Below are 24,707 nucleotides of genomic sequence, written 5' to 3' on the forward strand. Positions count from 1 at the left end.
GCTTGTGATTGGTCTGTTTATATTTTCTATTTCTTCCTGGTTCAGTCTCAGAATGTTGTGCTTTTCTAAGAATTTGTCCTTTTCTTCCAGGTTGTTCATTTTATTGGCATATAGTTGCTTGTAGTAATCTCTCATGATCCTTTGTATTTCTGCAGTGTCAGTTGTTACTTCTCCTTTTTCATTTCTAATTCTATTTATTTGTGTCTTCTCCCTTGTTTTCCTGATGAGTCTGGCTAATGGTTTATCAATTTTGTTTATCTTCTAAAAGAAGCAGCTTTTAGTTTTACTGATGTTTGCTATCGTTTCCTTCATTTCTTTTTCATTTATTTGTGATCTAATCTTTATGATTTCTTTCCTTCTGCTAACTTGGGTTTTTTTTGGTGTGTGTGCTGCTTTCTCTAATTGCTTTAGGTGTAAGGTTAGGTTGTTTATTTGAGATTTTTCTTGTTTCTTAAGGTAGGATTGTATTGCTATAAACTTCCCACTTAGAACTGCTTTTGCTGCATCCCATAGGTTTTGATCATCGTGTTTTCATTGTCATTTGTTTCTAGGTATTTTTTGATTTCCTCTTTGATTTCTTCAGTGATCTCTTGGTTATTTAGTAGTGTATTGTTTAGCCTCCATGTGTTTGTATTTTTTACAGTTTTCGTCCTGTAATTGATATCTAGTCTCATAGCGTTGTGGTCAGAAAAGATACTTGATACGATTTCAATTTTCTTAAATTTACCAAAGCTTGACTTGTGACCCAAGATATGGTCTATCCTGGAGAATGTTCCATCAGCACAGAATAAATTGTATTCTGTTGTGTTTAGATGGAATGTCCTATAAATATCAATTAAGTCCATCTTGTTTAATGTATCATTTAAAGCTTGTGTTTCCTTATTTTTTTTCATTTTGGATGATCTGTCCATTGGTGAAAGTGGGGTGTTAAAGTCGCCTACCATGATTGTGTTCCTGTTGATTTCCCCTTTTATGGCTGTTAGTATTTGCCTTATGTATTGCGGTGCTCCCATGTTGGGTGCATAAATATTTACAATTGTTATATCTTCTTCTTGCATTGATCCCTTGATCATTATGTAGTGTCCTTCTTTGTCTCTTGTAATAGTCTATGTTTTAAAGTCTATTTTTTCTGATATGAGAATTGCTACTCCAGCTTTCTTTTGATTTCGATTTCCATGGAATATCTTTTTCCATCCCCTCACTTTCAGTCTGTATGTGTCCCTAGGTCTGAAGTGGGTCTCTTGTAGACAGCATATATACGGGTCTTGTTTTTGTATCCATTCAGCCAGTCTATGTCTTTTGGTGGGAGCATTTAATCCACTTACATTTAAGATAATTATCGATATGTATGTTCCTATTACCATTTTCTTAATTGTTTTGGGTTTGTTATTGTAGGTCTTTTCCTTCTCTTGTGTATCCTGCCTAGAGAAGTTCCTTTAGCATTTGTTGTAAAGCTGGTTTGGTGGTGCTGAATTCTCTTAGCTTTTGCTTGTCTGTAAAGGTTTTAATTGCTCCGTGAAATCTGAATGAGATCCTTGCTGGGTAGAGTAATCTTGGTTGTAGGTTTTTCCCTTTCATCACTTTAAATATGTCCTGCCACATCCTTCTGGCTTGCAGAGTTTCTGCTGAAAGATCAGCTGTTAACCTTATAGGGATTCCCTTGTATGTTATTTGTTGTTTTTCCCTTGCTGCTTTTAATATTTTTTCTTTGTATTTAATTTTTGATAGTTTGATTAATATGTGTCTTGGTGTGTTTCTCCTTGGATTTATCCTGTATGGGACTCTCTGCACCTCCTGGACGTGATTGACTATTTCCTTTCCCATGTTAGGGAAGTTTTCAACTATAATCTCTTCAAATATTTTCTCAGACCCTTTCTTTTTCTCTTCTTTTTCTGGGACCCCTATAATTTGAATGTTGGTTTTTTTAATGTTGTCACAGATGTCTCTGGGACTGTCCTCAATTCTTTTCATTCTTTTTTCTTTACTCTGCTCTGTGGTAGTTATTTCCACTATTTTATCTTCCAGGTCACTTATCCATTCTTCTGCCTCAGTTATTCTGCTATTGATTCCTTCTAGAGAATTTTTAATTTCATTTATTGTGTTGTTCATCATTGTTTGTTTGCTCTTTAGTTCTTCTAGATCCTTGTTAAACGTTTCTTGTATTTTCTCCATGCTATTTCCAAGATTTTGTATCATGTTTACTATCATTACTCTGAATTCTTTTCAGGTAGACTACCTATTTCCTCTTCAGTTGTTTGGTCTGGTGGGTGTTTACCTTGCTCCTTCATCTTCTGTGTATTTCTCTATCTTCTCATTTTGCTTAACTTACTGTGTTTGGGGTCTCCTTTTTGCAGGCTACAGGTTTGTAGTTCTTGTTGTTTTTTGTGCCTGCCCCCAGTGGGTAAGGTTGGTTCAGTGGTTTGTGTAGGCTTCCTGGTGGAGGGGACTGGTGCCTGTGTTCTGGTGGATGAGGCTGGAATTTGTCTTTCTGGTGGGCAGGGCCACATCTGGAGGTGTGTTTTGGGGTGTCTTTGAACTTAGTATGATTTTAGGCAGCTTCTCTGCTAGTGGGTGGGGTTGTGTCCTTGTCTTGCTAGCTGTTTGGCATGGGGTGTCCAGCATTGGAGCTTGCTGGTTGTTGAGTGTAACTGGGTCTTAGCATTGAGACAGAGATCTCTGGGAGAGCTCTCACCTTTTGATATTACGTGGGGCCGGGAGGTCTGTGGTGGACCAATGTCCTGAATTTGGCTCTCCCACCTCAGAAGCTCAGGCCTGACACTCAGCCTGAGCACCGAGACCCTGTCAGCCACATGGCTCAGAAGAAAAGGGAGAAAAAAAAGAAAGAAAAAAATTAAATTACATTACATTTAAAAGTTATTAAAATAAAAATAAAAAATTATTAATATAAAAAATTAAAAAGTAATAAAAAAAAGAAGAGAGCAACCAAACCAATAAACAAATCCACCAATGATAATAAGTGCTAAAACTATACTTTAAAAAAATGGACAGACAGAACCCAGGTATAAATGGTAAAAGCAAACCTATACAGACAAAATGACACAAAAAAGTATACACATACACACTCACAAAAAGAGAAAAAGAAAAAAATATATATATATATATAAAAAAAGGAAGAGAGCAACTAAATAAATAAACAAATCTATCAATGATAATAAGTATTAAATACTAAACTAAGATAAACATAAAACCAGAAACAAATTAGATGCAGAAAGCAAACCCCAAGTCTACATTTGCTCCCAAAGTCCACCGCCTCAATTTTGGGATGATTCGTCATCTATTCAAGTATTCCACCGATGCAGGGTACATCAAGTTGATTGTGGAGATTTAATCTGCTGCTCTGAGGCTGCTGGGAGAGATTTTCCTTTCTCTTCTTTGTTCGCACAGCTCCTGGGGTTCAGCTTTGGGTTTGGACTCACCTCTGCGTGTAGGTCACCTGAGGGTGTCTGTTCCCACTCAGACAGGATGGGGTTAAAGCAGCAGCTGATTCAGGGGCTCTGGCTCACTCAGGCCGGGGGGAGGGACGGGTACAGAATGCGGGGTGAGCCTGTGGCAGCAGAGGCCGGCGTGTTGTTGCAACAGCCTGAGGCGTGCCATGTGTTCTCCAGGAGAAGTTGTCCCTGGACCACAGGGCTCTGGCAGTGGCAGGCTGCAAAGGCTCCCAAGAGGGGAGGTGTTGATAGTGACCTGTGCTTGCACACAGCCTTCTTGGTGGCTGCAGCAGCAGCTTAGCGTTTCATGCCCGTCTCTGGTGTTCACGCTGATAGCCGTGGCTCTCGCTCATCTGTGGAGTTGTTTAGGGGGCGCTCTGAATCCCCCTCCTCATGCACCCCAAAACAATGGTCTCTTGCCTCTTTGGCAGGTCCAGACTTTTTCTTGGACTCCCTTCCAGCTAGCTGTGGTGCACTAGCCCCCCTCAGGCTGTGTTCACGCAGCCAACCCCAGTCCTCTCCCTGGGGTCCGACCTCCAAAGCCAGAGCCTCAGCTCTCAGCCCTCACCCATCCCAGCAGGTGAGAAGACAAGCGTCTCAGGCTGGTGAGTGCTGCTCGGCCCCGATCCTCTGGGCGGGAATCTCTCCGCTTTGCCCTCCGCACCCCTGTTGCTGCGCTCTCCTCCATGGCTCCGAAGCTTCCCGCCTCTGCCACCCGCAGTCTCCACCAGTGAAGGGGCTTCCTAGTGTGTGGAAACCTTTCCTCCTTCATGGCTCCCTCCCACTGGTGCAGGCCCCGTCCCTATTCTTTTGTCTCTCTTTTTCTTTTATCTTTTGCCCTACCCAAGTACGTGGGGAGTTTCTTGCCTTTTGGGAAGTCTGAGGTCTTCTGCCAGCATTTAGTAGGTGTTTTGTATGAGTTGTTCCACATGTAGATGTATTTTTGATGTATTTGTGGGGAGGAAGGTGATCTCCATGTCTTACTCCTCCATCATCTTGAAGGTCCTCCCAATCCACCTGGAATTTTAGTTTCAGTTTTAAACCAGAAGAGAATCCAACTAGTTATTATTAATTTACAACTCATTCCTTAGGCCCTCTTCTTCCAGCTCTTTGAAATAATAAACTTCCTAATCATATCAGACTATCTCCCTGCACACAACAACTTACAGTAGGTCTCAGGACCCATGCTGAAAGAATCCAACTGTATGTGGAAAGTATTTGAGGATAATTTAGTCCAGCAAATAAAATTTAAGGCAAGAGATTGGTAAAATCCAATTCTGCTAAATGGAGAAGCATTATGATTTATCATCTTATACTTTGTGTAGTAATCAAACTCTTTCAGTTTAAATATGTCTGAAACAAGTATATAAAAATGAAAATTAATGTTCACACACCTTCATGAATACTAAATGGATTAGATGGTGAAATAAGACAAGGAAGGAAAGAAAGGTTTAAAATATCATTCACCATTGCTTCTATTTCACTATTTGGTGGAGGAGCAATTCTTGGTGTAGGTTTCAGCTTTTAGTTGTGTTGGCTTTGAAAGATGGTGACAGCACAATGAATTAAGAAGCTGCTGTAAACAACTTGTTTTGAAATAAGCATCCACTTGTATTTAATTGTACATTGTTGAACTTGAAAATGGTTTTGGGGGTTTTTTTGATGGTTATATTTATAATTTTTATATTAACAAAATGTTTTAGAAAGCTATTATGTGGCAATCTTTTACTAATCATCAGATCTGATTACTGTTTTCTTTTTTAAATTATTTTTATTAGAGCATTGTTGCTTTACAATTTTGTGTTAGTTTCTATGGTACAGCAAAATGAATCAGCCATACATATACATATATTCCCTCTTTTTTGGATTCCCTTCCCATTTAGGTCACCACAGTGCATTAAGTAGAGTTCCCTGTGCTATGACAGTATGTTCTCTTAGTTGTCTATTTTATGCATAGCATCAATAGTGTACATATGTCAATCCCCATCTCCCAATTCCTCCCATCTCCCCTTTCCACCTTGGTATCCATACATTTGTTCTCTACGTCTGTGTCTCTCTTTCTGCTTTGCAAATAAGATCATCTATACCATTTTTCTAGATTCCACATATATGTGTTAATATATGATATTTGTGTTTTTCTTTTTCTGACTTACTTCACTCTGTATGACACTCTCTAGGTCCATCCACATCTCTACAAATGACCCAATTTCATTCCTGAGTAATATTCTGTTGTATATATGTACCACATCTTCTTTATCCATTCCTCTGTTGATGGACATTTAGGTTGCTTCCATGTCCTGGCTATTGTAAATAGAGCTGCAATGAACAGTGTGGTACATGACTCTTTTTGAATTATGGTTTTCTCAGGGTGTATGCCCAGTAGTGGGATTGTTGGGTCATATGTTAGTTCTATTTTTAGCTTTTTAAGGAAACTCCATACTGTTTTCCATAGTGGCTGTATCAGTTTACATTCCCACCAACAGTGCAAGGGGGTTCCCTTTTCTCCACACCCTCTCCAGCATTTATTGTTTGTGGATTTTTTGATGATGGCCATTCTGACCAGTGTGAGGTGATACCTCATTGTAGTTTTGATTTGCATTTCTCTGATAATTAGCGATATTGAGCATCTTTTCATGTGTTTGTTGGCCATCTGTATGTCTTCTGTGGAAAAATGTCTATTTAGGTCTTCCGCCCATTTTTGGATTGGGTTGTTTGTTTTTTTGATATTGAGCTGCATGAGCTGCTTGTATAAAAAATGGTTTAGGGTTTTTAAATTGCTCCTGAAGTTACTTTTATTTAAGTCCAAGAAAAAACCCTCAACTTTGCAAATATTTCTTTTCTCTTTTTATGTATATGTGTGTGTGATAATTGTTCTTTGTTTCATCTTCACTTTTGTGTTTATGTTAAGTATATGTCTGTGCATGTGATAATTGCTATTTTGTTTCATCTTCCTTCAGCCTCTTTTATTCTTTTTGATTACAAAATAAGTAAACTTAATAAAAGATTATTGGAAATAAGCATTAATCTTAAACCTTTTAAAGGAAAATAATTAATGATGTCTTTTCCTTGTGTCTATTTTCAATGTATAAATATTAACATGGATTCAGCACTTAAAAAAATAGTGCTTCCAATTTATATTGTAGTGTGAGAAATTACTAAATACAGAGATTCAAGCATCTATCCTACTCAAGCTAATATTCTTCATATTAAATACCTAATGATCCCTAAAGGAAAATTGCAATGTATCAGAGAGTCTTTGCACTTAACAACACTCTCCGCTGGGAATGCAGCAATATATAATGTAGCTAATTTCAGTATGATTTAAATTTGCTCCTATAAGTGAAAGTTTTGCTATCCCAATATATATGACATCATGGTAATCTTTTTAATAAAATTTCAGAAGAATAGAGAAAGAAGGTTTATGCAGTGATATGGGTTGAGGGATCTTAGAGTGAGTACAGCAGAATAAAAAGAGGGTGAGGCTGTCGAGAATGTTTATAAATGCTGATAAAAGGCTGAAGTGTGTAGCTGATGAGAGAAGAAAGTAAATTCAGGAGGGGTTAATGAATGAGGAAAGTTGTCTTCATTAAGTCTAAGGCCTAATGAAATAGGAGTAATGGACTGAAAACTGGATGAATGAGAGTATTTTCAAGGTGGGATAATTAAGTTTTCAGAGGTGAAGGAAATCCCAGTAATGGTTAGGCCAGGAAGCATCAAGAGAATGTGCTGTGAAAATAGAGAAGGGATAACAGAACTTTGAGACTACTTAATTGACAAAGCAATGACCAAAATGGCAATAGCATTTGGGGCTGGAGGAAACCTGTGACCGAGATGCCACGGTTATCAGGAAATTGGTTAAGGGTCCCTTGGAAGTAGGCAAAACTGCAGGGGTTAGAAGGCAATAGCCGGAGAGCCAGAGCTCAAAGAGGGACTTATCCCTGGGGTGTCAGAGCAATGGATGTATGATCTAGAAGCCACAGTGAAGAACTGTAGAAAGCTAGTTTTGTTGCAGAGAAAAAGCAGGCTCCGTTGTGAGACCTGTAAGTGTGGGTTCTTTACCCATGGGCCAAGTTTCCATAATGGGAGGAAGTGGAAGGAGCATCGTGTGAAGAACATGAGACAGTACAGGATGCTAGCAGACACTGTGCTAGGATCCCACCCAGATCCCCTTCGATCCCTTCTATGGGTTCTGTGGGACCCGCTACCCACATCCCCATCACCGTGCCGCCATCCCCACAGCCCTTAGGATGAAAGCCCTGCAAACTGACCTTCATAGAGTTTCCAGATTAACTAATAAAAATCCAGGATGGCCAATTAAACTTGAACTTCAGGTAAACAACAAATATTTTTTTTTTAGTATAAGTTTGTTCCATGTAATATTTGAGACATACTAAAAAAATTCATTGTTTATTTGAAATTCAAATTTAATTGGGTGTCACCTTTTATCTGGCAACCCTTGGAGGGGACCAAACTTGCAGGTGTAATTTAAGCTGCAGAGCTCCTCTGAGGGACCAGGTGAGGCCAAATCTGTGCCTGAAAAGGGACCCTTGATTGACTTCTTCCCTCTCCCTGCCCTGCTTCCCGGATTCTCTGACAGGTCTCTCCCGGTACCACAGTGAGTACCTTGTACACAATTCTTGTCTCAGGGTTTGTTTCTGCATAATCTGAATTAGAATGAGGAGTTTACTTTGAGAGAAACTGAGTGTAAAATTGAAGGAGTTTGCAGGGACCATGAGTCAGGAAGGAGCAAAAGGAGGGAAGTTTGCCCCAGTTTCACGGATGAGGAAGTTTCTTAACTTGCCAGGCTAATAGAGATAAAAAGTGGCATTGCTGAGGTTCAAACATAGGTCGGTCTAGTGCCTGAGCCTTTGCATATGTTTCCACCTACACTCCCTCCCTAAGGCAGAGGAAGGAGCATGTAAGGGACTGGTTGAGCACAGGGCCTTGACAATAGACCACTGACTGCCATCCGCACGGTGAACAATAAGCTGATGTCAAAGGAAGGAGCCTGGTTTGTGTTTTGTCTGGTGTCGCAGAGGAACAGAGATCAGAGCAATGGATGGAATGTACTGATTTCAAGGTCTGAGGCCTGAAAGGAACACTTTGGTAAAATTGTTAGAGTCCGGAGGTAGAATGCTTCCATGTGCTTCCTGAGCACTGAAGCCATTGGCAGTATCTCCCTGTGGCACTGGGAGTGCCAGAAGTGGAATGGAAATCAGCTTTCCAAATGCCCTTAATACAACGCACATGGGCTCTCAGAAGACTTTACAATACGAACCACTTCTGTGCTCATAGGCACATGTTTCTCCCTTATTATTTACATTTTCATTATGAAACAAGTTCCAGGTTAAAAATCAGAAAGATTTTGAGGTGAAAACATGAGGACATTATTTTTAAAGTAAAATATAGTTACTTAAGGTGGCTTAGTAATTTATGTAATGCTCTTTGTGATTTCTTTAATATGACCTATTTTTTCTTTTATTCTCATTAACACATTCCTTAAATATGAAATATTAATGATACTTCATAAATAATAATAGTTATTGTTTTTCAATTGGAGGAGATTAAAAGTTTGGGGAATATGTGGCTGGGGGATGTGCGATACATCTTCGGCATTTGGACAGCTGTGGTTCCAAAATTTGGAGCTAGGAGGCAAGCAAAGGATGTTTTATTGCCAGTATCTAAAACAAATTTTATTGGAAACTTTTATGTTTGTAGCTTTGAGTAGTTTTCATAGTGAAGAGTTCTGAAAAGTGCCATAAAATTTTGCCTTGGGGGTTATGATTACATTTGTATATTTCTCAAACTTAGATAAATAAAAAAGACAGTTTTTACTGTGAGAGCTTAAAAGGTTAGAGAGGTATTTGGTCTGTGATGAACCTTTTATAGGTTTGATGTTATAGAAATTTATTTTTAAAATATCAATAAAAGTACAACTTTAGAGGCCTTGATAAAGAAATTGCAGGAAACTTGATGCTGAAGTTTCCATTCAAATAGACTCACCAAGATGATTTAATTAACTTATTGTACTATGCAAACTATCTTTAATATTGGCTGATGCTACAATTTTATATGGTTGTGATATGTAATTGATAATGTTTTTGGTGGCTAGATAGTAACAGGAGGTAGAATTTTTCTTGCTAGAGCTGTTTAAGCATCAGCTGGGCAACCACATGGCTTGGAAATTATAGAGAAAATTGACATGTTAGAGGAGACCAGATGAACCCTAAGATCCCTTTCCAAACCAGACATTTGATTTTTCAGCTGTAAGGAGATAGTTTAAAAATAAGATGTGGAAATGTCCCCCTTTCTTCCTCTTCTTCACACCCGAGGTTTATCTTTTTGGTTCTATACCAAAAAGATAAGAGGAGGTAGAAGGAAGAAAGGGTGGGAGGGAGGGAAGAAAAAAGGGAGGGGGTATTTACAGTATAAATCATGTATCACACGTGATCTAAAATAACTATGTAAAGAAGGAAATATATCCTCATTTTCTAAATAAGGTAAATGAGTCAGCATAGAGCTAGAATTCAAACTTGAGTCTCCTTGATACCCAGACCTGTACGTTTCCCCATTATATCAGTTTTTAAACTTTACTACTTAGAGTGAAAGTTGAGATGAAAAGTAAGGAAGTGACTGTCAATTTATTATGTATAGTAATTAATATATAATAGAGAACATGGATTTGGGCTTCAAAGGCAATTGTCTGGAAACTTCTGAGTGAGTCAATCAATCAACAGATATCTACTGGGCACCTATTATGCATCAGACACTGTTCTAGGCATGGTAGACTCTGCAGTAAACAAAGTAAAGAGTTCTTGACCTTAGAAAGCTTACCTTCTAGTGGGGAATAGGCCAACAAACATAAACATAAGACAATTCCAGGCCTTGATAAATGCTTTGGAAAGAAAAAAACTGAGCAAAAAAAGTAAATTTGGTTTGGTTAAGAGTGTAAGGGAGTGAGGATGGCAGGAAAGGTTGAATGTAATTCATTGAGAGCATTGAAAGCTAAAGATTTGGGGCTTGATCTTGCAGGTAGTGGGGGATCCCATATGATTTTTTTTCTAGAAAACTACATGATTAAATTTGTGTTTTAGACAATTGCCTGTACTGATAGTATACAGACTGGAATGGAAAGGCAAAATACAAAAGGAAAAAGCAGGAAGCTCTTCTGGTAATTCAGGAATGAATGATGAAATTACCAAGGAAAGATTCATGAGCTATTAATGAAGAATAAGGGCAGGTATTAATGACTGGGTATAGAGATGAGGGAGACGATGAGTTGCACAGGCTGAATTTGCTATTTTTGGATAGAAAGATAGCTCTCTTAGTCTTGGAAAGATGAAGGATATAGAAGGAGGCAGAGAGAAAAACAATAAGATGTTTTTCCAGAGATTATAAATTTGGTTCTAGACAGGTTGAATTTAAGGTACTTGTGACATCATCCAAGTTGATTTTTTTCAGTTGTTATCTGGAAATATAGTGTTCTCTTGAGAGCAGTTGGGTCTGTAGATAAAAATTAGGGAGTTAGCAGCTTAGACGTATTAACTGAAGCTATGAGAATGGATTGAAGATGACGTTACAAAATTTAGGGGAAATGGATATTGAGTATACATTAAGAAATGTTTGTGATCATCCTGCTTTTCTTTAGAAACTAATATAGTAAGGACCAAAGCTACTTGACAAATATGCAACAAAGGAAGTTTCCCTGGAGTGTGCCCTCATCTTTTGCTGCCCTGTTACCAGTTTTCTCATCCCCTCTTTCACTCTCTTACTTACTATTACTGTGCAACTTCTTCATTCAAGATAGTTCTCCCTCTCCTCTTTTCTCTTCAATCTCATTCTCTCCCTCCCCACATGCATACCACTTCTCACTTGGTTCTAATGGCATTTTATAAGATACTCAGCATTTTCATTTCCTTTGTGATAAAAAAAAAAAACTCTTAAAGAAAATAAAAGTTATAGGAAGAAGAATGCTCTTGTATCAACCTTGTACAGATGAATAAGAAGGTTACCATGGTATACTGGAAAGATCAAGAAATATGCTGTCAAAAAAGCTGGGTTTCCAGTCCAGCATTTCTACTATGAGCTAGCTCATTTACATTAACCCCTTTGAATTCTGTGTTCCTCTTAAGAATACACACTTCACAGGACTGTAAGAAGTATTAGACAAAATGATATATGTAGATGTGTTATATAGAGGGCTATACATACATTAGGTTTTCATCTACTGTCTGGCTTACTCAATAAATGTTTGTTGAATGAATGATCACCTCTATTAAGGATTCTTGGATCTTCCCTTATAGATCTGTCACTCTCTACAAGATTGTTTCTTTAAGCCTTTATAACTGCCAAGATTTCTGGCCTTAAGTATGTGTTTACTACCCTCCTGTATTTTTGGTTGCACTGGCTTTATCTTAAGTAGCAAAGGTATTAAATTATCATATAAAATGGGTATCATATAATTATTATTAAATTATGCTAGCAATAATACGAAATTTTTCTTTTTGGGTATGCCTTTGCAATAATCTTGATTTCTCTTTTTCTCTAAATCTTTTTCATTCAGTTCTCAACTATACACAAAGAGCATAAAAATATTTAAAATACTCTATAAAACTAAACATAAAGGTATAGCAACCAGAGAAGGCTATCATTTATTTGAGTTCTCGTTCAGCCATGATTTTTATATTGCCTACTAAATCGTATTTACCTGATAATATTTTTCTTTACTGTAAAATATTCAAAACTGACTTGGAGACTTGTATTAAAAACTTGAGACTTGAAAACGATGATTTTCTTAGACCTCCTGATGGACCTCTCAGTATAATGATTTGACCTCAGAAGGGCATTGCGCTCCAGTCTGCAGCTTGCTTTCTTTTCTATGAGATACCATGAAGCTCCATTCCATGTTATGCTAATAGATTTGGTTAGATCTAAATCGAGTACAAATAAACTGCAGAGACTAATGATGAGGAAAACATAAAACTAAGCTATAGGCTTCATGAAAACAAAGGCAATGCCAGATATCTTTAATATATTTTAAGATCCAGCATAGAAATCATTCATAAAAGCTTATGTTGTGTGCAGCAAGTTTTAGATTATGATTTCACAAATATTATTTCACGCAATTTAGAGTTTCTTTCTCAGTAATTAGAAAGCATGCACTTGCTGTCCATGGGCTTCTTGCTGTTCTGTCAATATACCCAGCTTGTTCTTATTTTGGGAACTTCGCCTTAAATATTCTTTCTGAATGGAATTCTCTTCCTTCATAGACCTATATATAGTTTGGTCTCTCACTTTGTTCAGGTCTCTCCTCAAATGTCCTTTAGAGAGTCACTCTTTGACCACATTTAAATAGTCTTTCCCTTCCTTATCCCTAATTACCAGTCTCCGTCTCCTTTTTCTAAAAATTTTTATTTATAACATTTATAATTACCAGAAAGTAAACATTTACTTTACACTTTTATATTGTCCGTCTCCCCACAACCCAATAGACTATAAGGTTCACGCAGGCAGGGTTCTTGTCTGTGGAGATCACTGCCATATCTCCAAAGCTTAGAAGAATACCTGGCAAGTATTAGGTGCTCAATAAAAATTTGTTGAATTGATAAATGAATTCCTGATATTTATATTTAATTTATCTCGCAGGAATCCTGGAAGACCTTTGAGAGCAGAAATTAAATCCTATAACCTACCAATCCATAGAACATCAAATTCACTGAGTAAATATTTAAATAGACCATTTATTGAGGACTTATAAGCTAGGCACTTGCATTTTCCCACTTAGTCCTTGAAACAACTTTCTGAGGTAATTATTATTATCCCATTTTTATGATAAGGAAACTGACACAGAAAATTAAATAATTGCCTCAGAATCATTCTGTTGTAAGTAGCAAAGCTGGCGTTCAAATCCCATTTATTTTCACTCAAAACCCTATGTTATCTATCACTAAGTTGTGTTCCACTTCATATGGAAGCCTTTAGAAGCCTCCTGAATGGAAACACCGCATTTGTTTCTATTCTACAATCCCATGGCAAAATTTTCCACAGTCTACCTAAAACTAAATCTTAAATTCAATCTTGAGTTCAACAAGTCAGCCTGACGCCAATGCTCTCAAGATTAGGAACATGCTTTCCAGCCCAAAAACCATGAGACGGCAAAAACAGCTTCCCTGGACCTAAGGGCACCCAAATTTTCTTCTATTGTAATTCTTTCATCCAGAACATCTTACTACTACATTTTAGCACTTGGGTGAATGTTATCTGTTCCATATCCCTCCTTTGGGCATCATATAAGTACAACTTTATTAGAATCTGTGTTGTTACTAATACACTAGGTATAAAATGATTGATGGACAGCAGAAGTTGTCAAATCATTACTGACAAAAATAAATACCAAATATTTCAATACAGAATTGGTCCCCAGGATATGAAATCAAGGAGAGAACTGTCAAAGAAAACTTGTATCAGACAAGTTAAACAGGCAAAGAAGACTTTACTTTTTACTTATATCTTAAGCAATTTAAATGATGTGCAATTCGTTGCATACAATTTCTTGATATTTTCATTATGCATCATACTCCTAAGAGTTTATTTCTCTAATTTATTATATATGCTTAGTTGTTTTGAGTAATTGGGAAAAGGTATAATTCTGTTTTTAATTCTAGTAGTGGCACCTTTTATAACAAATAATAATGTTAAAACATATTTCTTAATCTATCATCCTTGGAAATGAGGTAATATCTAGTGAATACCCACTGTGAAATAGGAATAAATTAACACTTTACAGACACTTTTATCCCTTCCCCCCTTCTTCTGTTTCTCAAGTTTTGTTAATTTGCTCTGATTTTTTTCCTCCAATCTATTTTAGGAGGCATATTATTATTATTTGTTACATGGACATGGGTGCCTCAATGACAGCCTTAGGTCCGTGTTTAAAGAGATTCAATGATTCCTTCCACTCCTTTCATACCACACCTCATGGTTGGTTAATTTACACCACCAAGGTAAATTGAGAACATAGTTTATTCTGGGCAACACGTCAGAACTAGGGATTCAACAGTGGTTAGGGCAGCCTCTAAAACTATCCTACTTGACAGTAGCTTCCAGTGTAGTAAACAGAACTTCCAAATGAGGAAAGAAAAGTTGCTTCACTTTTCTTATACTTTCAATAATGTTCATTAAAAAAAATTCTTTCATTTCATTCTTTTACTTTTCATTGAGATCTCACTTGATAGTAGGAATCTCTATGGACACTCCTGTCTCATCATTTCATTTGTGTTTCTAGGCATGCATACTTGACATTTTAAATTTCTATTCTGTTTAATTCTCATAGCTTCACAAGCAGCTTTTCAGTTTACCTCTGAGTAAGGAATTTTCCCTGTCTCGTCTGCTTCATTCACTCTCACATATTTGTTTTGAACATTTGGATTTGTGTTTGTTCAATGGTGTGTGAGTTTGAATTGGCGGGGGTGGGGGGTAGGTGGGGGGGGAATAATTGGACCATGCAAAGTACTCAAAGTTTAAAAGCTTAATTATGTTTCAACTGTTCTACCACTTGTCAGAAGCCACTATGTTAAATCTCAGATGGTTATCAGGAAATTCCTGTGTCTTGAAAAGTATACTGGGAATGAATTTTTAAAGCATTGTCTTAACACATTTCCTTACAAATCTCTTTCCATTCACAAATCATTACCACTTCCTTACCAAGTTTCTTGTGAGAAGGGAATCCCTGAGAGATTTAAAGAAACACACACACACACACACACAAAAACAGAGCATCTAAATTGTCAAATGGAAGGAAATTCTAAAAGGTAGGAAACTTTGTTTTAATTCCACACCAGAAGTCCCTTAGCTGTCAGTGGTGGTCTATGAAATTATTTTACTAATTTATCCCTTTGTGAAATAAAGGGAGGAGAAGGAAAGCAGTTGCCCTTAAATCACTGTCTTGAAAACTTAAGAGGGTATCATGGCCTGGGTAAGCCCACTTGCAAAGAGATTTGGAAAGAAGTGCCACCTAAGCTGCCTTTCAACAGAATACATTTTTCTTAAAAAAAAAATTCCATAATACAACTTTTTTCATAAAAACTTCATTTTATATTTCTTAAAGCTTCACAATGTGTATTAGTACATAAAATGTTCTATTATGTCTTGTGAAATATAATAAACATATTTAATTTTATTTATTTATTTATTTGTTTATTGATCAGCTCATCTTTTTCCAAATTTAATTCAGTTCATTCCTCCATGAAACATTGAATACCAGTTTGTTGTTGTCCTAGGAAACATAGTTTGGGGAACCTTGCCTTACGGACATGCTTCTCACGAAGCCTATGGCTTTGAGATTTAAGTTAATGATTTACATTCACTTAAGGATGACAGAGACTCATTTCATTTTGCACTTGACTCTTGACCAACTGGAACACGCAAGTATACTTACATCCGCATAGAAAGAATGCTGTGTTGGAAAATTCTGTCTCTATACTTAGGCCCAATTCTAGAAATAGGATGAATATGTGGCTCTTTTCCCCCAAAATACTAACCTAACTCTTATCATTCCCAAATGCTAACACTTTCTATATCATTTTAATGCATAAAAATGAAATCGTATTTAAGCTAATATTATTGGATGTATGTTCACTCTGAAGTATTATTAAGAAATTCCTTAAGTTCAGAAGGATTCCTTAAATTCAGAGCTAGAATGGAACACAGAGTTAGTGAGATCATGAGGGAAATGGACAACTTTGTTGGCACTTGAAAAGAAATTTCCTCAACATAGAGGTAGAGACACTACTACGAAGATAAATTTTCCTGACTTGAAAATTTGGTCTACTACATACTCTAGCTGTGTTACATAAAGTCACTCCTAAATGCACATTTCTAAAGTGATTTTCCAAAAAGAATGTACCAATTGTTATTCAATGGTATTGTGTGGTAGATGTATCTCATTGTACTCTTGCCAGCATTATTATAATTTCTTTTATCTTTGCCAGTTTTATGTAAAATAATCTCATTATTTCTTTGTTAGAAATTATTTGTGCTTAAATATTTTTAATTTTTCTGTGAACTATATTTCTATCTTCTCATGCAATGTGTATTGGCTATGTAGTGACTAATAATTTAATCTGAATAATTCTGTCCCCTTAATTCACTTTTGTTCTCTCAATTTTCCTGCTTTATGAACACACTCAGTGAGTATGAGGTATAACCAAAACCAATTTGTTGTCTTATCTCAATAACCCTAGAGTGTGATTTGATGATGAAGTCACTCAAAACTGTCATGAGAATACAGTGGAAGATTGTTTGTGCATTCTATTTACCATGATGTTTTTAAGTTGGCTACTTTTGTCAATATTTTTAACTTTAGCCATTCTCTTGGATAGGTAGAGTTTAATTTACATTTTCCAGAAGAATAATGATTTTGAGCATCTATTCATGTGCTTATTGGTCTTTCATATATTTTCCTTGTGAAATATCTGTTGAAGTCCTTTGCCCATATTTTACTGTTTTTTTATTCTTATTTTTGAGTTGTAAGAGTCATATATATATAGTCATAGATATAAAATACATTTTTATATGTATTTTGTCAGATATGTTTTTTACAAATATTTTCTCCCAAAGTGTGGTTTGTCTCATTATTTTCTTGTTTATGTCTTTTGAAGAGCAAACATTATTAATTTAGATGAAATCAAAAATTTCTAATTTATAAATTTGTTATATTATAAGTACTTTTTGTTTTCTAAGAAATCTTTACCTACCCTAATGTCACAAAGATTCTCCACTCTGCTTTCTTTTAGAACTTTTATGGTTTTAGAGTTCTCATTTAGGACTGTGACTAATTTCAAACTAATTTTTGTGTAGAGTATGAGATAGGGCCAAGGATTATTTTTTGATCTAGTGTCATTTGTTTAAAAATTATCCTTTCCATCAAATTATTTTGGCACTTTTGTTTAAAATAAATTGACTGTAGTGTGTGGGTCTCTTTCTGGAGTCTCTTTTTTGATCCATTAATCAACTTTACAATTTTTAGTCTATAGCACATTCTCATAATTATAACTTTATAGTATGTCTTAAAATCAAGTAGTATAGGCTCTCCAGTCTTCTTTAAAAATCTTTTGAAAAGTTATTTTAGCTATTCTAGTTTTCTTATTCTGCTATTTTTTTATATTTCAATTTTAGACATTATGTATTGACTACTTAATTCTCAAGAAGAGAGTTTAATTATACTCCTTTCCCCAATGTAATTTAATCAAAAATTTTGGTTAAATCAATATTCAATTTATTGTTTAGCTGATATAGATGATTCATATGGTGTATAACAATTTACATTCTCCCTCTTGTAAAGAAAAGTTTCTTGCAAAATTTTTGTGTCCCTTTGCCTTGCCTTACATTTCCATTTGTTTAACCTTAGATACAGCTATCTTTAATTCTCCCCTAACTCTATATTAGGAATTCAAATCTCTGCAAAATGTTCAAATATATTATTAGTACTCCATCATCTTCCTGTTCTAGTAATAATATTTTCTCTCTAAACCTGATATAAAGTTCTCATCCCAGAATTTATCTCCATTACTCTGGGAATCCTTTTCATTTATCTCCTGTGTTATATTAGGAATTTCAGTTTCCTGCATCCTATATCTTCTTTTACTTAGTATGGAACACATCCTCCAGTGGCTAAGTAAGAAATGGTGGACAGCAGCTAAATTTTTTGAGGAATTGTGCGTTGAATAGTCTTTGTTTATCCCCAACTGACATTGTGAGTGGATGTAAAATTGTAGGTTAGAATTCATTTTTTCGCTCAGAATTTTTTTGGTATTACTTCTTTTTTTTTTTTTTTTTTAGTTTGCTATGTTTCTGCTGAGAGGTCTGTTATAGTTTTGAGTCTAGATCCTTTTATGAGTGTGAGTGTATGTTTGGATGCTTTTAAATTTTTTTAATCCTAATTTATCTGAAATTTCATGATAATATACCTTAGTGCTGGTCTATTTTGTTTATTGCACTAGGTACTTTTGGCACTTTCAGTTTAGACACTCATGCTCTTCAGTTTGGGCATATTTTGTGGAATTTAAACTATAATTACCTGGTTTCATTTTCTCTGTTTTTTTCTTTTGGAAAACCTGTTATTCAGGTATTGGATTGCTTGGCCAGGTTTTCAAATTTTTCTCATCTTTACTTTCCTATATTTTATATCTTGGTACTTTTATTTTAATTTCTGGATGTTTGCTCAGATTTATTTTCATATTCTTTTTTTTCTTGAATTTTTTTATTGTAGTAAAAAACACAACATAAAATTTATCATCTTAACCATTTTTAACCGTATAGTACAGTAGTGTTAGCTATAGACATATTGTTGTGCAACAGATCTCTAGAAGTTATTCATCTTGCAGTACTGACACTTTACATCAATTGAACAACTCAACATCAATTGAGACATTGGGCTATAGGAGTAGAGGGAATCTCACTTTTCATATGTAGACTTTCACATAACTATGTTTTCATTATAGCCTTTCTACCCTCAGCTTAGCAGGGTGATATTATGGCCAGGGTACTTTTGGTTCAGTAGAGAGTAAATTCTGGATATAAGATAAAATATTTATAATGGATATAAGAATGGGAATGGGTGATAGTTACTTTGCTGTTGGTAGATGGACAGGGTCTGGGGTCTCCAATAATATTCTTTATTGCCTTGAAATAAAGACTGAGTAAACGCTCACTGGTTGGTTGATCTTGTCTTTCAGCATTAGTGGACTGATTGCTGGCCTGAGGAGCAGACAATTTAGACAAAAGAAGTACAAGTTCAAGAAAGAAAAATATTGATACTGTTGAAAATAAAAGTTATTAAAATTGTTAGATTCTTGAAATTATAAGTGTAACCCATTAGTGATTGTGAATATATGATTTCCTCACAAAGTCATTTTTTTTGTTTGTTTTTGTTTTTTGGCTTCGTTGAGTCTTTTTGTTGCTGCTTGCAGGCTTTCTCTAGTTGTGGTGAAAAGGGGCTACTCTTCGTTGCAGTGTGTGGGCTTCTCATTGCAGTGGCTTCTCTTGTTGCAGAGCATGGGCTCTAGGGTGTGTGGGCTTTGGTAGCCCTGATACACAGGCTCAGTAGTTGTGGCGCATGGGCTCAGTAGTTGTGGCTCACAGGCTCTAGAGCGCAGGCTCAGTAGTTGTGGCACATGGGCTTAGTTGCTCCATGGCATGTGGGATCCTCCCAGAGCAGGGCTTGAACCCGTGTCCCCTGCATTGGCAGGAGGATTCTTAACCACTGCACCACCAGGGAAGTCTCCAAAGTCATTTTTTAAAGAAACAATATAGAATTTATATCTATAATATTTAAAACTCTGCTGACATAAGCAGAAATATTAGAATCTTAAATGGATAATCACTGAAGTGAACCTGCTTAGTTTTTGCATGTAGAATTCTAAATATCTCTGCCAGTAAGATCAGAAATTTAAGAAATTCTTTAGGAGAACAATTTCATTTCCCCGAATAGCTCATCATTTTTCTTCTGGGGTTTTTCATATAGGCTATTTAGGTGAATATTAAAAGTGTGAATGGAAATATTTTGTACCCATGATGTTACAGATTGGCATCTTCAAAAGACAAGAGACATTGCCAAGTCTATTGCTAGTCAAGTTTTATAATTTACAACCTGTGCAAACTGTGGGCTGAGAACCACAGCAGTTGTGCTGAGCATTTCTGGTAAGCTACCATCATTCCAGGACCAATTATTAAAACCTCTTACACACATTAAAGCTATAAAGATTAAAAATATAGCACATTTGTCATTAAATATGGATGACTTCATGTAATATGCATTATATACAAAAACAATGTCCTGCCACTTGAGCTTTATCACTACCCTACGGAAAATCCACAAACCCAGAGTCCCACATCAAAGCTCATTTTGGCAAAGCCAAGGAACAACTTTGTCATGCAAAATAAACACAGATGTTCCACACTCAGGCAACTGGCTAAGAGGAGATGGTACATAAGGGGATGCATAGCTCTGTAAAAGATAATGCCTTCTTACACACCCTACAGCAATCTTCTGTGGAGGCTGCAAATATTGTTTTAAAGGACTGATTCTTCCACTTAAAAAAAAAAAATGTCTTTCCTGACTATAGCTGTGAACACACTGAACTAGTTCTCTCTGCATGCATGCGGAAGTATATGCACACTGTCTGAGGTTGTAGGTTTGGCTGTTTTGGAGCTAAAGGAGAACTAAATTTCCCATGCATCTTAAGCAGTGCCTTTCTGGTCAGTGATGTATTGATTTCTGTCTGTAAGGTATAATATTAATAACCATATTAATTTTAAGAAGGTCTGAGGAAGGAAAAGTTTGTAGCCTCTTCCATTAACTGACAGTTAATGCTGGGTGGTTCCAAATGACCAGACAACTATAATTGACTTCCTTTGTTCTTTTCATTCTCAGCTAATTGCAATAAAATATCTCTGCTAAATAAACATTTCTGGGACTCAAATGTATTTCCCCAAGGAACAAAAACAGAGTTGTAAAAGATGAAGAACGCATGTTTGGGATTTCTGATATGTGGCCTAGAATTGCATTGACATTCAGTTATGGCCTATTTAAAATACCTACTCAAAATAGAGTTTTCCCTCTTTCCCCATATTGTCATGCAATTGAGGAGGAAAGGATAGGGTATGATTGGAAAGAGAAGGAAAAGATTTGGGGTTATTGAGATTTTGGAACTATACAATTTTTGTGAACACCTCAATCTTGAAATAGTTTTAATCTGAAATAGACATAAATCTCATGGAGGAAGGGAGTGTTAGATGACCAATAAAATCTCCCTCTGTTCTGCCAGCAATGTTGTCTTGGTTATAATGGGAAATCAATCCTACTAGTCATAGTCTAGTTCGTAGGAAAACATATAAAAAACATTTTAGGAAACAAGTAACCTCTTGAGAAGACCAGGAGTCTTGCCCATCATCTTCCACCATCTTATATTTTAAGTATCATGCCTTAGGTGTGACAGGCAGAAAATTTCAGACTGTTCCATTTGCCTTTCATGCTGCAAGTATTTCTGTTCTCTTCTGCTCTCCTTATTGCAATGTCCTTTACACTTTTCTAACCATGTACCTTATCAATATTTTGAATACAGACGCCAAATATATATTAATTTATTGTTTTAATGACTTATAAGAATAATATATTATATACATTGTAAAGCATACTCAAAAATAAAAATTAAAAACAGAAGCGGCAAGGATAAAATTTTAAAGGGAATTTTAATTTTATTTCTTATTATTAGTTAAAAAACCCTCTAATATTGTAATTTTATTTTAGATCATAGAACCCAGAACCATGTGATCAATGTGACTATGTTTTACAAATCTAGCTTAACCCTCACAATACAGCAATTTAAGGATCTGGTTCTAAGTGCAGTTTACTTTGATACATGGTTATAATAACTGCCATAGTGAAAAGATACTTTGTGCAAATATAATGAGCCAAATGGGACATTTTTGGCTGTCATTAATAAATCATGATACTCATTTTAAAAATCCCAATCCCCCAATTAAGAAAAACCATTTTTCTTAAAATTTGACTCATACATTTCCATCTTCCCTGATGTCAATCAGTTTTCTTTGCAAACTAGTAAGTGGTTGTTATACTAATTTTAGCAAATTGCTTCAATCCACTGAAAATTTTATTTTTGAGTATGTAGCATGCACAGATTTGAAAATATCAGTTTTCAAGATGCCCTCTCCATAGCCAAGTTACTTTCTTACTTATTATTAAAATGTTACCTTTACCTTGAAGGAACATATTAATACTTTCCCCCAATTATCTATTTGGTAGCATACTCCTGTCAGCCACTTGTCATTGTAGAAAAGCTCAGTAAATTTGCAATACTTCACTTTTCATTAAAAAAAGAGTAACTCATATTTTAATTCAAACAACTGTTCATACTTTAACCACAATATAATCAGTGAATCTCTGTGAGCTAAAAAGGTTCATGATTTCTCCCTGTTTTATTACAAGATGATATGTATATTCTATTACATTCTAAATATCTTATCCTTATACAATAAGTATATTATGAAATACTCTAGTGTTTTTCTATTTCTCATTTCAACTTCTTTTCTACAATAGTTTTCTAAAAATGATATAATGAATAAAATTCATAAACAGTGCTACTGATTAATGTAATCCCAGAATTCCTTTTTAAATTCCATTTGGAGCAACAGCTCAGAGTTTGGACTTCCGAAGTTGGACTTATATCAAATATTGTGATTAGAAATATATTATTTTTATTTAAAAAGTCATTACTGTTAAAATATATCTCCTCTGATATAGCTTTTCTTAAGTGACTCATATAACAATAGTTATCTGTGTATTTCAGTATTGAAGTAGAATCTGGAAAACAGCATAAACTGAGACAACACCTATGGGCAGATGATTGTTGGAAAAGGTAACCTGAATGAAACTCCCTTTCCCTCTATTTCTGACTTCCAGCTCTTTTGTCTTTGGTCCTGGGACTGAGGGACAGCTGGGAATGAGTCCTAAGGCTCTGTTGAGGTCCTGTCAGACAGAATAGAAGAGCTGACAATGAGCTTCCCCCGTCTTTCCTGCTGTGCCCCATCCATGGGTCCCTTCCAGGGGCCTCAGCGGGGGCTGACAGCCTACCAGATCCTACAATACTGGTTCCTGGAGGTAGAGATTTTCTCTGATATTCATGCATTTAGGACACTTCAGAAAATAGAAATAAATCCCATTAATCCAAGAAAAAAAAAAAAGTCAGAGAGAGGAAAAGTCTGAATAATCAGTGACAGGTCCAGTGAAACAGAACAGTGTGGGGACACAGAGAAATATATAATCTTTAAAAATAAAATAAAATAAAAAACAACAATTCAGGAGATTTGAGTGCCACACACACACACACACACCCCAAATTTCCTGAAGCTTAAAAAAAGTCTTAAACTAAAAATTCAGTAGATAACATGAAGAAGAAAATGGTCACTGTTGATATTTGTATGAATCATGTTGTTATCTACAAAGAAAATATCAACATATTTTAAAAAGTAGAAATTATAGAGGTTACTCTGATAATAAAATTAGAAATTAAAAAATAAAGTGAAAATAAGTCTTACCTACATAGAAATTAAGAAATATACTTAAAGAGCAAGCAAAAAGAAAATTTAAATCCAGATTAAAGAAAATATTAATATTAGAACATATGGTAATGGAAAAGTTATTGGGATATTTATACCTTTGTTATTAAAGGTGAATGGCCAAAAGAGAAAAAACTGAAGATATTAGAAGACATTAGAAAAAGAACTGTAAAACGCATACCAAGAAACTAGAAAGATGGACTTATTAAAGATAAAAGTTGAAACTTAAATAGAAAATTTAGATTGAAAATCAAGAAATAGAAGGAAAAAATAAATCCAAAACATATTCCTTTGAAAAAGATTATGATAGAATTACCTCAAGGGGAAAAGTGAAAGAAAAACAGAAGAAAAAGCTATGAATTAGAAAAGAGACAAAATTATAGATGTAGAGATAATTCAGAAATTTGTATTTCCTTACAGATTTTGAGGTCAGATTTTATTAGATTATCATAATTTCTGCCACATAATGTGGCTGGGGAAGAGATCACACTAAGAGTAAAAGTTGCCCATACTTGTATTCTAGAATACTTTTCTTATTCTCTTCTAATCCTATGCCAACCAAGCTCTTGCCCCACCACATCATTGAAACTCCTCTAGTCAACATTACCACACCTTTGTGTTGCTAAATCTAATGTTCCGTTTTCAGTCTGCATCTTTTCTGGCCTTTTGGCAAGATTTGACACAGAGAATTACATCTTTCTCCTTGAAATGTTTTCTTCTCATGAGTTCCCAAGACCTCAAACTTTCCCCACCTTCCTGTTACTTCACTGGTCATTTTTTCTCAGGTTTCTTTAATAAGTTCCTTATGATCTCCCTAAAACTCTTCCTGTTAAAATGTCCTTGATCCACTTGTCTTCACTACTTCATCCAGCCTCATGGCTTTAATTACCACCCAATCTCCCAACCACTATTCACACACACACACACACACACACACACACTCTCGCCCTACTCCATTTGCCATCTTCCCCATTTCCATCCTTCCAGTTGTTCAGATAAAAACTGTTGGCACTGCCTTCAACTCCTGCCTTTCTCTAGCGTCCTTGTCCACTTTGACAGGAAATCTTGTTGTTCTACTTTCAAATTATACCCAGGAACTGCTGGAAGACAGAACAATAGAAG

The 24,707-nt window shown here is 35.7% G+C and overlaps 1 long non-coding RNA gene across 1 annotated transcript in view; it reads right to left on the reverse strand.

The window, feature by feature from the left end:
* Window positions 1–842: 842 nt before the first annotated feature.
* The window catches only part of LOC309627482, a 46,641-nt gene continuing 22,776 nt past the window's right edge, over window positions 843–24,707 (reverse strand). The window contains exon 2 of the long non-coding RNA XR_014243757.1: window positions 843–4,466. This is a non-coding gene — a long non-coding RNA (uncharacterized lncRNA). The remainder of the gene's footprint in view (window positions 4,467–24,707) is intronic.

This window comes from Balaenoptera borealis, assembly GCF_965194805.1.
Source record: "Balaenoptera borealis genome assembly, chromosome: 4".
Classification (NCBI taxonomy): Eukaryota; Metazoa; Chordata; class Mammalia; order Artiodactyla; family Balaenopteridae; genus Balaenoptera; species Balaenoptera borealis.